Raw genomic sequence first — 17,048 nt, 5'->3', positions numbered from 1 at the left:
AAGATCGAATAAAATAATATTTTAAACCTCAGATATAACGGTTAGCCTCCAGAGCTTTGCTTGAAAAAAATATAGGGCTATATGTTTTGTCTATTGATGGAGGTCTCTAATCCCAAATTTTAATTACATGGCCATACCGCCATCCCATCAGGGTTGGCATTTGATTAGCTAATTAAGCAAAGTTCTAATGAACTTTCTACTGTATTTACTGCAAAGAATTTAACCTCGGATTTTGCGTTGTAAGTCTATAATTGTACCTCTGACCCACCAGGGGAACTTGTAAAGAATGTTTATTTTCAATACTTTCACAAAAAGAAACTCTTCAAAGAGCATTTAGTTTTTATCTGTTGTTATAAATATCAGTTGAATGCATGTACTATATTTCTCGCTGGATAGTAGAAAAATATGAGGTTTATAAGTCTAAATTTAATAGTTCCAGTCCCCTCGATGAACACAGAATAGATAGCCTACTGTATAGCTCTGCGATTACCAAGAAATAACTACAATAGTAACAATAATAATACCACTATAATATATTTACGTTAGTTAGTTCAGGTATCACCATTTGATTCCATCTAGGAAATAATCGCTTCCTGATTATTCAACAAGTATTTAAGTGAGTAGTCCACTACACCGAGCCGTCCCTAATTTAGCAGTGTAAGACTAGAGGGAAGGCAGCTAGTCATCACCACCCACCGCCAACTCTAGGGCTACTGTTTTCCCAACGAATAGCGGGATTGACTGTCACTTTATAACGCCCACACGGCTGTAAGGGTTAGTATATTTGGTGCGACGGGAATTCGAACACGTGGTTTACGAGTCGAACGCTTTAACCCACCTGGTCATGCTGGACTTTATAAAGATTTTCTTTTCAACTAAAGTAAGTTGATATAAACCAGTAAGTTTCGTCTGAAAACATTTAGTTAAGTTTCATGGTGAATGTGGAAGAACGTTTCTTATTCCTGTCATGAACTTGTACTTCGTGTTTTATAATTAATTTATGACTCTACTGTTGTCATGCAATACACACCAGTACATGTTAAATGACTCTTTGACATTACATTTGTTTGGAACGAAAACTCACAAGCGTTTTCGTTGTTTCTTGTGGCATATTTTATCATATAAGACTTGTTCATTGAGGAAACCAGTCTTCCCTGTTGCACGGTGGTATGTCTGCGAACTTACAATGCTTGAAAACAAGTTTAGATACTAAATGTGGGCTAAACACAGATAGCCCCTTTCCGTAGCTCCTTAGTCAATAAGAAACAACAAAATAAAACTGTTCCCCTCTTGTAGTGGATAACAAAAGTCCTAAAATACCAATTTCAACAAGAATAAATTTTATCGTACTTTTAACGAACGAGTCTAATAAATAAAATATATGTTTTATTTTCTACTTTTGATTATTTGGAGGTCAGTGAAGGTGGAATGGTTCCTCCTAGACGGTACAAGTACCCAGGAGCATTGAACCAACGTTAAGGGTGACATTTCGAGAACCCACGCTCTCCACCTCCACTTCACCCCAACTCACTGTGTGTGCATACAATTGATGACCACATGCCAGGGTCATACAATTAATAGGAAGGAAACTATAAGGATCCTAGGCCATGAAGTATAGTACCACGCATACCCACACAGTGGTTGGGGTCGACCCACTGAGAAAGTCAACCAAAAGAATATCTTAATATATGATTTGCTACTAAAGAACTCAGTGGTGTTAACTAAATTTATAGGTCAATTCCTGTTTCACAAACTTTTTTAATTGTCTAAAGTTTAAGGTTATTTGATAAAAATCATTTTAATTGTTTTATTATTTACTTCTTGTTATTAAAGTCAAGTTGTACATAAATTATTTATGTATTGAAAACACTGTATGGGTTACCTCATACACCTAATCTGCCCTGACATCTAGTGAAATGTGAATTATATTCAGTAAATAAGAATATTAATTATTAGAACATCAGCTGTCAAATTATTATGTGGACATTTGTTATTTATTTTATTTTTTCAAATAACTTTAATAATATTATAAAAGTATAATGTTATTATATTTTAAACACAATTTTATGTTTATTTGTCTTTCTGGATTATTTACTATAATATATGAAATATGCTATTCAGCACAATCTGCATTACGTAAATTATGTAAAATCTTACTAGTTGAAGTGTAATATTTATACTTGGTTAAAGATGTAATACTGAAGACATTTTAAAATGTTCTTCATTGTGACCAACACTTGTTTTCAAAAGTACAGTTTTCTTTCATTGTTTCATATTTAACTCTATGGTGTAAGTAAGCAACATTGACCACGATATAATATTTCACATTGTTCGTATATCATTTGAATAAATGGGAAGAGAAACATAGTGTTCTAATTAGTAGTTTTAAAATATAAAACACATTTTTATACTTTTGTTGTGAATTGTTTGTATATTTCTTTTATCAGCCAGTAAGTAATGTACCACTGGCCTTGTTATTTGAACAATAAACAGAGATGCGAGGAATGTGAGAAAAGTATCACCTCTTGTCTATTGTTGACTTTGTTCTTTCTAGGACTAGCCTGCAATGTGAGAAAGACACAGATGAACTGCACAAATAGATAGGTCGATATGGAAGTAATAAAACGTTTTAAAAGATAGAAATAAATACATTTTTATAATATTTTGTTATAAATGGAGCTGAAAGTTCATTCTCAATCCCATATCTAAAGGTTTTCTTGATAATTTGTATAGTAAAACTACTTACACTCATGAAATACTATTCAGTATTGGTATAGATATGTCTCGTATACAATAATTATTTAAAGATAAATTTAACTATGGGATTTGATATAATTAGATTATGAAACATTAAAGTTCTTAATATAATTGTAAAATTGATAAAATGATCCTGGATGTATGACAAAAATATTCATCCCTGGATATTAATCACTAAAACAGTTTTTTGTTTTTTTGTTTTTGAATTTCGCGTAAAGCTACATGAGGATTATATGTGCTAGCCACCCCTAATTTAGCAGTGTAAGACTAGAGGGAAGACAACTAGTCACCACCAGTGACCGCCAACTCTTGGGCTACTTTTTTACCAACAAACAGTGGAATTGACCGTCACATTATAACGCCCCCACGGCTGGGAGGGCGAGCATGTTTGACGCGACGGGAATTCGAACCCGGCACCCTCAGATAAAGAGGCTGGAAACACTTGTATTTCTTCTGTATTTGTGTTTATTATACATTTGTCACTCAGTGAATTATATTTTTATGCTTCAGTTCTAAGTAACACTACTTAATTGTACTAAACAGGCAACCGTATTTACTTTAACTTACGTGATAAAAATGAAACACTGGTAGTTTGGTGTATTACCCGCAATCTCGAGAGACTGAAATACCAAACGCAGGGATTCAAACTCGTAATGGCACAGAGTTGTAGTAAATAAACAAAGGAAACACTGCTATACCTTATTAATATGATATCTGTTTGATCTTGAACATATATAAATGTTCTAAGTAATGGGGCACTATCTGTAGTTATTATTTAGTGTATATGAACACTTGTTCCGTGACATTTATAACAGGTGGAAACTCGATAGATGGCGGCACGTACGAGTGTAGAGGAAAACCATTACAGGCATTATTAAATACCACAGATATCCCATTGTGTAGCTTTTGTGCTTAACTTCAAACAATCTTGAAGGTTAAGTAATTAAACGCCAACAGATAGTAGAATTCTCTTATTCTTGTAAACTTACTAACTTATAATAATTCAATTTTGGAGCAGAAAACTGTATATTTATTTACTGGTAACGTAAAGAACAAGAAGTGAATACCGACACCTAGTGATCAGTTGTTCAAAACATGGTCTAAACCAGTGGTTCTTAACCTTTTTCAGTGTTTGCACCCCTTTCAAATCAGTAATCATTTCTCGCACCCCTGGAAGCAAAATGTTTCTTCTTAGGAGAAATATAAAGCATACTCTTATGTAAAAATATAGATTTGCTTTAATTATTCATGGGCATCCTCGCACCCCTTGGGAATCATCTTCGCACCCCTAGGGGTGCAGGCACTCTGGTTAAGAACCCCTGGTCTAAACGATTATACGTAATATTTAAGCTCGTAAAACTTTGTATTTTGTAAAAGTAAATAAATAAATTAATTAAACAATACAATTATGTCTATATAGTAATATTTCCGTGCCAGGCATGGCATGGCATGGTGGTTAAGGTGTCCAACTCGTAGGTTCATATCCCCTTGATCGAAAGTACTTGCCTTTTCAGTTGTGGGAGAGTTATTATGTGATGGTTAATGTCAATGCTGGTTAAAAGGTTAGCCCGATAATCGTGGTGACATCCTGTCTTCCACCTTTTCTTTATTCTACCACCGCTAGCAAAGATAGCCCTCGAGTATGAGCGATTTTCAAGACAAAACATAAACAACGTGTTAAATTATCAGAAAACGAGTACATACTGGTAAAACTAGAGAAACATCTAATATCATGAAATTATGAATCATGTCTGTTCAAAACAAGTCGTCTAATAGGTCAGAACTAGAAACAAGTGTTCTAATAGGTCAGAACTAGAAACAAGTGTTCTAATAGGTCAGAACTACAGGGTGTTCGGAAAGTCACTGTGCAGTTTGCAAACGCAAACTAACGTGGCAGGGTTTAGTTTAGAGAGAAATAAGAAGAATTCTCTCTCCAACTGGAGTGTTCAGGAACGTTGTGGTTCCTCTTCGTCCCCTTACGTGAGAAATTGTTAAAATATCCGTAGGGTTTTTTTCCTTTACTTCTTTTTAATATTTCTAAGGTGGAGTGGGGTATTTATGAGTGAGAGGAAAGACGGGAGAACTGGACCAGAACAGCATGAGTGAAGTGCGCCAGACCTTGGCCCGAGAATGGAGTACACTGGTGGCTGGCGAATTGCTTTAAAATTTATTATTTACTATGGCTGGATAACCTATAACTAAGTAAACGGCCCTTTTCAGAATGTGGCTGGGACCTTCAGATCCGATGCCAGAGATTTTGCTGTGTGGGGAAACGGGAGTACCCCGAGAAAACCCACTTTCACGGCCTGGGCGCCGAAAAATCTACCCATACCGTGCCCTGAAGTAGCTGGAAAGAAAAAATAAATAAAAAGAACTGATGAACTGTGACAGTGGTATTCATGGAAATTGTTAGCTGCGGTCTTGTAGATCGGGTGGTATCTTCGTCATGAACTTGTTTTCACACTTGAAGCCCATTCGTGCAATTGAAAAACGTGGTCTCGGTGGTGGAACTACTAGCTTTTCTTCGGTGAGTTGTTCTTCGCTAGTCTGTGATGCTTTGTTTCTTCTCGAGATTTTAGTTTGAGTTTTTTGCGTGGAGGTAGTTTGTTTTTCAGTTTGCACTGTCGCGTCGATGGTTACCTTGGTATTGGTTTGAGTCTGGCTGGTTATTGAATTCTGTGGAACTTGGATTGAAGTCTGGCATGATCTCTCCTTTTTCTTTCTTGGGTTGCTGACACTTGGCGTGTTGCTGGCAGAGGGAGTTGACGTTTTCTGGGTCGAGTTATCTGTATCTGTCTTCGTGTTTCTTCTGGTTAGATCTGGACTCGGCGGTATTTTGGTAGTTTCTTGTTGAAAGTTGTCCGTTGGTTGTTTGTGATGTCTGGATGCTTTGTTTGACCAAGTGTTGAAAGGTCTTCTATGTGGGTGTTCGGCTCTAAAGTGGAATATGTGATAATAACAGCCGTCACGTAAAATACAGTCAGCACTGTACTTCGAGGTTGTCACTATCTTTATAAAGTACGTAGGCAGGTTAGTCTTTTCAGAAAAGATTCGGTGAACAGCATACACATTTGCTTGGATTTGAGGTTCTGTGGCTTGTTTGATTTCTTCTGGTTCTATTGATGGGTCGACGCCCCTGAGGAATATTGAGTAGACTGACTGGACTTTTAGTAGGGGAACACCTTACATTAAATTCGGTGTTCCATAATTGGCAGAGGTAAATTTGGTCTGCAGTAGTGGCTGGTTGGATATGTAATCTGAGGGTCGCGGGTTCGCATCCGCGTCACGCCAAACATGCTCGCCCTCCCAGCCGTGGGGGCGTTATAATGTGACGGTCAATCCCACTATTCGTTGGTAAAAGAGTAGCCCAAGAGTTGGCGGTGGATGCTGATGACTAGCTGCCTGCCCTCTGGTCTTACACTGCAAATTAGGGACGGCTAGCACAGATAGCCATCGAGTAGCTTTGTGCGAAATTCCAAAAAACAAACAAAACGAACAAGCTTCTTAGTACTTGACTAAATTTCTGAAATTCTTTTCCAAACATTAACGTTGCTAAGATACTCTTATAGTATAATTTTATTGGTTGAATTCTACTAAGTAGATGTCCAATCACAGCCGTAGGTAACAATACATATATATGTTATTCTTTTTATAATGAGTGTTTTCCTGCAAGACATTATAAGAAAATAATTGGATAGATATTAACAAAGAGTTCGAATCTCCCCGTCACTTAACATTCTCTTTTATCCTTTCTAGTGTGTGTTCTTTCATCCATAAAGACGCTATAAAGTTCGGTAAATCCTATTTTAGCCACTCAAGAGTTCAGGCGAAGTATTTTGAGCAGATAGACATGCCGGGCCGCTACGTACTTGTTTGTACTTGAGAAAGCTTCTGACGATGCTGTACGATTTTTTTGCAGAATTTTTATATTTGATAAGTTGGAGACAATAAAAAGAATTGTAGATCATGGGAAATGGAAGCAGTATTCTGAGGGAGCATAATTTATTTATATGCAAGGGATATATCAGATGACACTGACTTTCAGGAAGGTAGAAAGAGTGCTATTAGTAATAGAGTAAAAAATAATGAATTTAGTTGTAATGAGCCTATTATGTTGACAAACAAATTTCAGAATTTGGCTTCTGCACGTGAAATGTTGCAAAGAATGAAAATAAAAGGATCAGAGAAGTATGTGGAATTTATGGGTGATTTATTGACAAGATGTATGGATAGAATAATCTGTGTAAATAAACTTATTAGTAGGTCACTAGGGTCAAATGTTAGGTTTAGGTAAACTGTAAGGATGAGTAGACTGACTGGACTTATATCGACTAGTTCAGAGGAGGAAGGGTGCTTTTTGGAATGGGAGGTTTATTTTTAAATACTGTAGCAGCTGGCTTGTTTTCTAAGACTATTAACTCAGCTATAAAGGAGGTTTTAAACTGAAACTAAACAGTGGTGAGGGCCAGAAAAAACTAAACACAAATAACAAGAGGAAATGAAAAATTTAGCATGGTTAGTTAGTACAGAAGTAGTAGAAAAGGATAGACTTGATTGTTACTGTTGTAATGCTAGGAGTATAAGAGAAAAGTATATGGTATTGGAAATTAATTTGTAAAAATTTGTTTTCAAAGGAGGTGTTTCTAAATGTTGTCCATAAATTTACGGAAAAAATTTCATTAGGAATTTAGAGTAATTCTTCTAAATTATAATTCCAAGTTGAAAATTGTAGACACTTTCAAAAGTTAGAGTTTACTAGGGATTGATTAGACATAACTGTTCTCATCTTTGTTCACAACTAATTGTGGACATCTTTTCACTTTGATCAAACTTTTTTGTTACTGTGTTGTCTTAATGGATTACACTGACTATGTAATGAGTTTTAATTCTTCTTCTTTGTTTTCCTTTGTCTTTAAAGAAACAAAGTGTGAATGATGCTTTCACCGAAGCTGCATTTTCCAGAATTTAAAGAGAACATTTTTCTTTTGCAGAGCCTGGTGACCAGAGCCAGTTAAAGGTCACATCCATGCTTTCCTGCAAAAGTGACGTTATTTTAAAAATGGCCCTGACTAAAATGAGGATCTATATATAAGCATATCCAAACCTTTTTAACTACTTCAAAAGAATATTGATACTGTTTGTCTCTATACTGTTCCATTATATACAATGTATCATGCTATTGGTTCGTTTTGAGAGCTTCTTGAAGTAAATTTTGTTTTTGTGATCCCTTCACTGTTTCAGTGTTGGATTATAGTTGTATGTGAATAAAATTTAACATTCAACATTTTCATGGACTGAAATGTATTTCTGATAGATACTTCCTTTCACCGTTCCTTCAGTGCATCATTTCTTGCTTTCACAATGATGGTTGAATACACATGGAGTGAACTGTGCTGTTAATGAGTCACACTTCGTATAGTGGAGGATTTTCATGTACTTATTAGTATGTAGCAATGTCATGTATAAACATGAGCTTAGATGAAAGTCTTGAAGATAGTGGGAAGTATAAAGAGGGCAGCACTGAATGTGAAAGTTATGTGCGAATCGTCACTTATTTGTCACCAATATAATTTCAGTGTATTTAAACAAATTGGAAAATCCTTACATTAAAATGAAATTCTTGCACCTCAAATTTGAAGGCATTTAATGCTCTTTAGTTTAGTATTGTGGAAATATTTTGGGTTTTCTGGCAGTGTAGAAAATGGTTGAGTAAATCTTCACAGAAATAAAAATTTGTGTCAGCTGATTAAAATGCCAGTGATGTAGGAGTAGGGTGGAATGAACATGTCTTTGTACATATGCTGACATTATGAGGAGGTCAACTTGAGGAAAGTGTAGAGAAACCTATGAAAGGAATTGTTAGTTTCATCTTTAATGTTATAAATTTAACATTTTAAATGTTTTTGTCTTTGGATGGGATGGTTGAACTGTGTTAAATTCAAGTAAATGACTTATTATTTATCACAAATGTGCTTTTGTTAAAATGTTTGTGTTGTTTGATAAATATTTATTTTATGTCAATTAATTAGAGATGTAGTACAGATTTTGTGTGTTTCAGTGTATTTGTCTTACTGTGGCTCATGTGTCATGATATTATAAATATAAAACTATAATAGATCTAACATCCAACATTAAATGCAAGTTTTTAGTAGTCTTTTGTCAAAATAACGGAGATTACCTGTTGTTACTCAATAAATCTGATGATCACTGATGCAAGTGACCCCCAAATAAAACATGTTTAACCAAAATTACTAGAAATTTAAATATGCAAGATGATATATACAAATATGCTTATGATAGTTATATAATTAAGATGTTGTATTTATTTTGTTCTTCAAAGTCAAAAGACCTTCTTCACTTAATCTGATATTAATATATTATACTTGTCTATAACAGAGTTAAAATCAGTTTATTTATAATACACATAGGTATATATATATAATAAGCTTACACTTAGTTGTAATGTTATTTGTAAAAATTATTCTGCAGTATTTGTAGTGCTTATTTCTGTAAAATAAAGAATAATAAGTTTTTATGGGGTATGCTTGCAAGCAACTCATAAGCAGTCTTATGTGATTCAGTAGGGTAATTTGATCTTCACATTTACCAAGTAAATTACAAATTTTATGGTGAGAATATCAGTTAAATATGATTCAACAGGACAATAAAACTACAAGTATAAACAGATGTGTACTGTTGTACGTATCAAGATATTTAGAATAAAGAAATGCGGCCTGGCATGGCCAAGCGCGTAAGGCGTGCGACTCGTAATCCGAGGGTCGCAGGTTCGCGCCCGCGCCGCGCTAAACATGCTCGCCCTCCCAGCGGTGGGGGCGTTATAATGCGACGGTCAATCCCACTATTCGTTGGTAAAAGAGTAGCCCAAGAGTTGGCGATGGGTGGTGATGTCTAGCTGCCTTCTCTCTAGTCTTACACTACTAAATTAGGGACAGATAGCCCTCGAGTAGCTTTGGGCGAAATTCCAAAAACAAATAAAGAAATGTTTCATGTTACAATCTGAAATTATTCTATAAAGAAAAACGTAATTTAAGTATACATTGATTTTTTTTATTTGGTGGTCACAAGGTCAGTCAAATGGGACAACATCATATAAAGTTACAGTAGAGAAAATGACAGATAAAATATAATGTTTTATTGATAGAAACATTTAAAATTTTGTTAAGAGATTTTGAGAGGTCATGGAAATGAAATTTCAGAATTTTTCAGATAAGTGGAAGTACTTTCTAATTTTAACATAAAAATCGTTTTGCACTCCGAGCAGCCAACACTTTGACTCCAAATGTTCATGGAGAAATACTTATTGAAAATACTTCATTAAAAATTCTCTATTTTTGTCAAAATATGGCTCCTGATGAATACTGAAAGTTTTTGATATTTAGTAGAGATTAACAAAACATATAAGTTGTTGAATGGACACAATAAAGGTCAATTTAAGGTCACGAACTTAGTTAACCCTTTCACTGTGGGCTTGGTATAACATACACGAGTTCGTCCACACTCTTCCACACATTAAGTGTTTGTGCTATAACCTTTGATATAACATATGTATTTTCACATAATTTGGTATACTTTCAGTAAAGATTACAGATTGTTTAATGAAATATTGTTACTAGAAATTTGTTTGCGAAAATAGTGTCTGTTTGGAAACTAGTCTGAATCTAAAGGGATTTCATGTTAGGATTAAGAGAACAATATCTTCATCTTCAAAATCTCAAATATTATTTACATAATCTCTAAAACATCCTAAATACATTTCAAACATTTATTAATGACGAGAAATCCACTTGAAATAAAAATGCATCTCGGAAAATACTATTCAGTAGTGCTATAGATATGTCTCGTATACAATGATTTTTTAAAGATAAATTTAAGTGTGGGATTTGATATAATTAAATAATGAAACAATAAAGTTTTTAATATAATTGTAAAATGATCCTGGATGCATCACAAAAATATTCATCCCTGGATATTAATTACTAAAACAGTGATTTGTTTTTGAATTTCGCGCAAAGCTACATGAGGATTATCTGCGCTACCCACCCCTAATTTAACAGTGTAAGACTAGAGGGAGGGCAACTAGTCACCACCGCTGACAGTCAACTCTTGGGCTACTCTCTTACCAAAGAATAATGGGGTTGACCTTCACATTATAACGCTCCCATAGCTGATAAAGCGAGCATGTATGGAGTGGCGGGGATTCGAACCCACGACCCTCGGGATTACGAGTGGAGTGCTTTAACCACTTGGCCATGCCTAAGCGATTACTGTGTGTGTGTGTGTGTGTGTGTGTGTGTATGTGTGTGTGTGTGTGTGTGTGTATTTCTTTTAGCAAAGCCACATCGAGCTATCTGCTGGGCCCACCGAGGGGAATCGAACCCCTGATTTCAGCATTGTAAATCCGTAAACATACTGCTGTACTAGCGGGGGACAAAAGAGAAACAGATAAGGTGAGTACCCACGACATTCACTAAAAATAAACCACTGTCTGTCCTGTTTCTTCCCTCTCCCCCAACACCCGGAGATACATCAAGTCAGATTATTGCCCGGAATTGTTACCCGGTGGAACAATGGTAAATTTAAAGACTTACAATGCTAAAATTAGGGATTAGATTCCTGGTGTTAGGCACAGCATATCACTCACTGTGATTTTGCTCTGTAACAAAAAGCTGCAAGTACTTCAAAAGCGTATGTGTTATTTTTAAAACTCAATAACATGTATGAGCAAATCCTTCATTAAACCACGTCCAACAGAGGGCGGTGCATGCGTTTTCTGAAGAGTTGAAATCTGAAATTAAAAATATGAACTTTATTACAACATTTAATTATGTTTTCCCACATATGATGAACAATGTCACCTAAGCCTACTTGAGCATGCTTTAAAATATCTTTTAGGTCTGAGCATTTAAGAATGCGTCTTCTTTGGCCTAAAATCCTAGTGACTATATCTCATTTTAAAACTAAGTTTAACGTACCTACAACGTTAGCACCTCTCCAATATTTGTTATGTTCACTTCCAGAACAAACTAATTGATCACTCGTACCGTTAAGAATAAGAAACACTCTGATCCATTTTATGGATGTTTCTTATGCTCGCTTACGGTTTAAAGAGATATCTGATGTCTTGGATTTTACTTTAGGAGCTGAAAAAAAATCGCAATCTGCTTCTTAGAAATTTACAGCGCAGTAGCTGGTGTTGGATTAACAACAAAATCCACATTTTCAATGTCGGCTGGCGCTGCTTGTGGCTATGCTACCCAGGCGATTACACATTACTGTATGAGATTATTCCGGGTTTCAGTGTATTTATCTGTATCGTATAGGATATTATTATCATCCGATAACACACATGTACACTATTTTTTTCTAATCCTATCAGCAACATAACGTGTAATTATTACAGAAAATTGAAAACCATTAGGAGGGAAGAAAAAAACCAACTACGTTAAACTGAAGTCCAAAAATTGTATTTCAGAAACACAGAGAGAGAATAAAATGGCCATAAAAATATACGTAGGAAAGGACAATAAACACGTAAAATTTTATTCAGAAAAAGTGTTATTGTGAGAAAATAAGAATTGTATTATCCTAAATAGTAACAGTAAATATTTTACTTTACGCGGATGGCGAGTTCTAAACCATTCACCATACTTACATGCACTTTTATCGATAACACTGTAGTAATGTGACGGACGATAGCGCCCTTTAGTGTATTAATTGTAAACTAGGATAAAACTCGAGAAGCTGTCGACAAAATTCGGAAACAAATAATCGCACTATAGTAGACACCAGATGGCATCTAACAACAAAATCCAGACGTAATAACAATGGAGTTGAAAGAAATACCTCATAGAATAATTTTGTTTTCTATATTTGCCATAATTTATTCTGTTTCATTCGGTTATACGTTATTACGATAGGCCTTGTTCTTTCATCAATTTATCAAGTACTAGCCGCAGTGTACATTTTGGTAAAAAATATTTCTTAACAGTCGATATGGACAAACAGTTTAATTTATTTATTAACAACGAATAAGCAAAACAATTACTCAGAAAGAGGGAGACAAGTAAACTATGATATTAATTATAACAAAAAATACCAAATTTGTAGCAGACAAAAATTCTGTAGCAATCGCTATAACTTAAAGAAGAAATACTGGAACATTTTGAAACCCCTGTTCACGTGATTTCATCCTGATCAGGCTACTTTAGTAGAACGGAAGAGATGCTTGCAAAGGTAAATCAATACCCTTCGAAGTGATCTTTGACAACCGAATAACCACAACACGTCCCCATGTTTTCACATTGTTTTTTTACTTAGTCTTATTAGTAAATCAATGTTCACCGTGTTTATTAATAAATAAATGTTTACCATGCCCTGAAAACGTTTGTCTGACGCTATTTCTTACTTACTCGGTCTTAAACAGTGCTACCCAATTTATTTATATTCACACTCATTCTCGCCCGTCATGGCCAGGTGGTTAAGGCACTCCACGCATAATCCAAGGGACGCAGGTTCGAATCCCCGTAACACCAAACATGCTCGTACTTTCGGTCGTGGAGGCGTTATAAGATGACAGTCAATCCTACTATTCGTAGCTAAAAAACTAGCCCTAGAGTTGGCGGTGGGTGGGGATAACTAGCTGCCTTCCCACTGCTAAATTACGAACGGCTAGCGCAGATAGCCCTCAAGTAACTTTGCACGAAATTCAAAATCAACCCAATTCTCAGGTTTATTTTGCTTTGAACTGTCGACACAGGCCTTTGTCGAAATGAAAGTCAACAACTCAAACGTGATGTTTAGGATAGAAAATTCTGTAACGTTCTTTAGTACATAATCAATAAAACAAATCGACGGGTTTCAGGTATTTTATTAAGAAAAGCGTGTTTTGTTCTTTTATTATAAATAACATCATTAGTTTTATTACTCTATTCTTTTGCAATTATTCGAGTCTACAAAGCTATCAAAGTATTAGAAAATGATTTAGACTCACTAATTTCACATTACTATGAATTAGGTTTGCTTGCCAGTATATAATACGCTTAATGCTGTTAACATGAAGCTAAAGGCAATCAATTATTAATGATTCTTGGCGTTCTCTTCTTTATTAACACACAAAAAAAGGTATGATAGTGTAATATATCACCACTAGATGGTAGCAGCATCACATTTCATGCAGTCTTCATGGTGGTTGTGTAATGATAAATATATATCACAGCCTGGTAATACCACTGTTGCATCCATACTGATATTTATCCATACATCATAGCTTTACCCTTTCTTGGCGATCTGAGGAAATGTTACGATGCCTGCAGTCAAAGTTGGCAAAACTAATTTGACCCAAAGCTGTCGAAAACTTACCTCCGGATGTTTGCATCGAAAAGGCGAAATAAAGCAATTATTCGTTGGTAAGAGAGAATAAGGCCAAGAGTTTGAGATGTTTGTTGTTGATTCGATGTCTTTCTCTCCAGTCTGTCACTTCAACATTACAGATGGTTGGAACACATGACCCTGCAGTAACTGCCCTTAATACGTCGTAGGTTCTGTCTACATTTCTTGTATTGATTTGTTCATTACATCATAGGTTCTGTCAATATTTCTTCTATTGATTTACTCAGTACGTAGTTCAATATGTCAACATTCTATCCCTTTTACCTGTTTTCATCGTCATTTATCCTTCTCTGTAGTTGACTTCCTAAGCCCAATTTATTCTACCGTTGATTTATTCTCTGTTCGTGGTTTTATCACATATTGAGATCTTAATTCATTTCGCTGTCAACTTTCCATGTGTTCATATACAACGTTCTTTCTTAAATATCGGAACTTTTAATGTATCCAGATACAACACCCCTTCTTCTTACGTATCAAACTTTAACACGTAACAATCGAGTGGCTTTACTCGATGTTCAGCAGAATATTTAGGCTAAAGTTTTCTACTGAAAGTGATGGAGACAAAATGATCTTTACTAAAAGTTTATGAATGTTGGTTTTTCATAGAATTGCTATAAGAAACATAAAACTACTACCATAAAGTATATACAAACCAAACGAGTTAATCTATAGCAGATGGATACATTTCCCCATAAGTCCAATCCCTTCTTCACTGATTGGCAAATATAGACTGCTTCATTTAGGTACATGCGTCGCAGTGCTAACTAATATGCGTCCTCCGTTGGCAAATAAGGAAATATCTAAAATAAGAATTTTAACCAAACATATGTACATGTTTTTGTTCTTGTAACAAATACTCCTACTGATTTCAAACGAATATTTTAATTTTAGCTCCAAGGGGAAGCCAATGAAGTTCAAATGGTTCTTCCTGCACGATACAAGAACCCTAGTATACTAGACCAATGTTAAAAGGACGTTTCAGAACCCACGCTTTCTAACGTCACCCCGAATTATTGGATGAGCACACGATTGAAGACCACATGACAGTGTCAGAGTAATTAATAAGGGGCACATCATACAGATCGCAGGCTACAAAGTATGAGACGATTTTGAACTTTTATTGAAAAAAACAAACAAGTGCAGATAGTACAGAATTGTAAGATATTACAAAATAGAAACACAATCAAATCATACAGCAATTTGTTTGTTTATTTTTAAAATTTCGCACAAAGCTACTCGAGGGCTATCTGTCCCTAATTTAGCAGTGTAAGACTAGAGGGAAGGCAGCTAGTCATCACCACCCACCGCAAACTCTTGGGCTACTCTTTTACCAACGAAAAGTGGGATTGACCGTCACATTATAACGCCCCCACGGCTGGGAGGGCGAGCATATTTGGCGCGACTCGTGCGCGAACCCGCGATCCTCAGATTACGAAGCGCACGCCTTAACGCGATAGGCCATGCCGGGCCAGAATGCCATGAGCAAACAAATTAATACAACATAACTAAAATTACATACTGAAATTATACACCACTATACGAAAATATATTAAAATCAAAATATTAATAAGACGATCACTGGTCAAGGTGAAAAGTGGCGAAGTCAATTGTGATAAAATACAAAACGATCCAGAGGCTGGAAGTCAGCCTCCTAATGCAAGAGAAAGCAAACATGACCGGATGCAAGTCATTAAGACGTGTGTCTCGAGACCTATCATATAGTATCTATTTCATGTTAGCCAAATTGCATATCCGAATAGAATTAAACAATATTGAAAGGAAAACACAAGGTGCTTGGACACAATTAATGGAATATATTAAAGAACAGAAGTAGGTGAAATAAACGAAATACAAAATAAAATTGAAAGGAAACGCCAAACCTAGACTGAGATAAAAACCAAAGTATTCGTAATTGACTCAACACGAGCGTGACAGAGTGGGCAGCACCCAGACGTACTGGTACCATGAAAATACAGATGCTTCCATACATGTAAAATATTGTGAATAATGCACTAACAGAAAACCTACAGGTACAGGTCAACATGATGCAAAGCGACACGAATCCAAATATAATCCCAAAAGAGATAAAGTTGATATTGCCCAGTTTAGTGAAAATGTTGAGAGACCAGTAAATGATAAAGAGGCTACAATGACAAAATATCAAAACCACAAACCTCTATCTGACAATGATGAACAGCTGGAAATACTGGAGAAGAGAATCCAAGTACATGGGAAATAACAAGGAGAGTATAGAGCTGAAAACCCTGAGTTTCTCCCACAACGAGTAGCGAGAGAAAGGACAACAGCGATTGCCATCCCAAAACAGATATTAAATAGATAAGATAAACAGTAATGATAAACATTTTATCCTAATACGCAGAATCTCAAGATACCCATTATCAGAAGATAAATGTAAAGAAAGCCACGAGACAAGCTCAGTCTTATCCATCTTCAAATAAGAAAATGATAAGACGATCAATAATCCATATACAACTTTTCTCCAGGGGAAATGCAACACCGACATACTGAATAAGAGGTAAGACCTGTTGATAAAGAAATTACAAATTAGGTATAATATAAGCAAGACTGGAACAAAAAATCGTTCATAATATAATGGAGAAGACAAAAACATCAAACCAAAGAACGTCAAGACAGGAAAGGAACCAAACCACAAAGCATTTTAAACCAGACATTGCTAATGTCAAGTCGAACGGAATATTAAAGGAAGATGCAAGATGACCCAACAATCTGGCCTTGAGAAGATTCGTTTGAGCTTTACTAATTTGAGAGTAACGTCTCCATCACAGCAAGAGCAGGACCAATGGAAGAAGGCCAGATGTAAAGATGTTGACATCATGTGTATGGCTACACAAGTCCAACAG

Source organism: Tachypleus tridentatus, chromosome 8 (genome assembly GCF_004210375.1).
Source record: "Tachypleus tridentatus isolate NWPU-2018 chromosome 8, ASM421037v1, whole genome shotgun sequence".
In the NCBI taxonomy this organism is placed as follows: domain Eukaryota; kingdom Metazoa; phylum Arthropoda; class Merostomata; order Xiphosura; family Limulidae; genus Tachypleus; species Tachypleus tridentatus.
Note: the sequence above shows the minus strand (reverse complement) of the source record.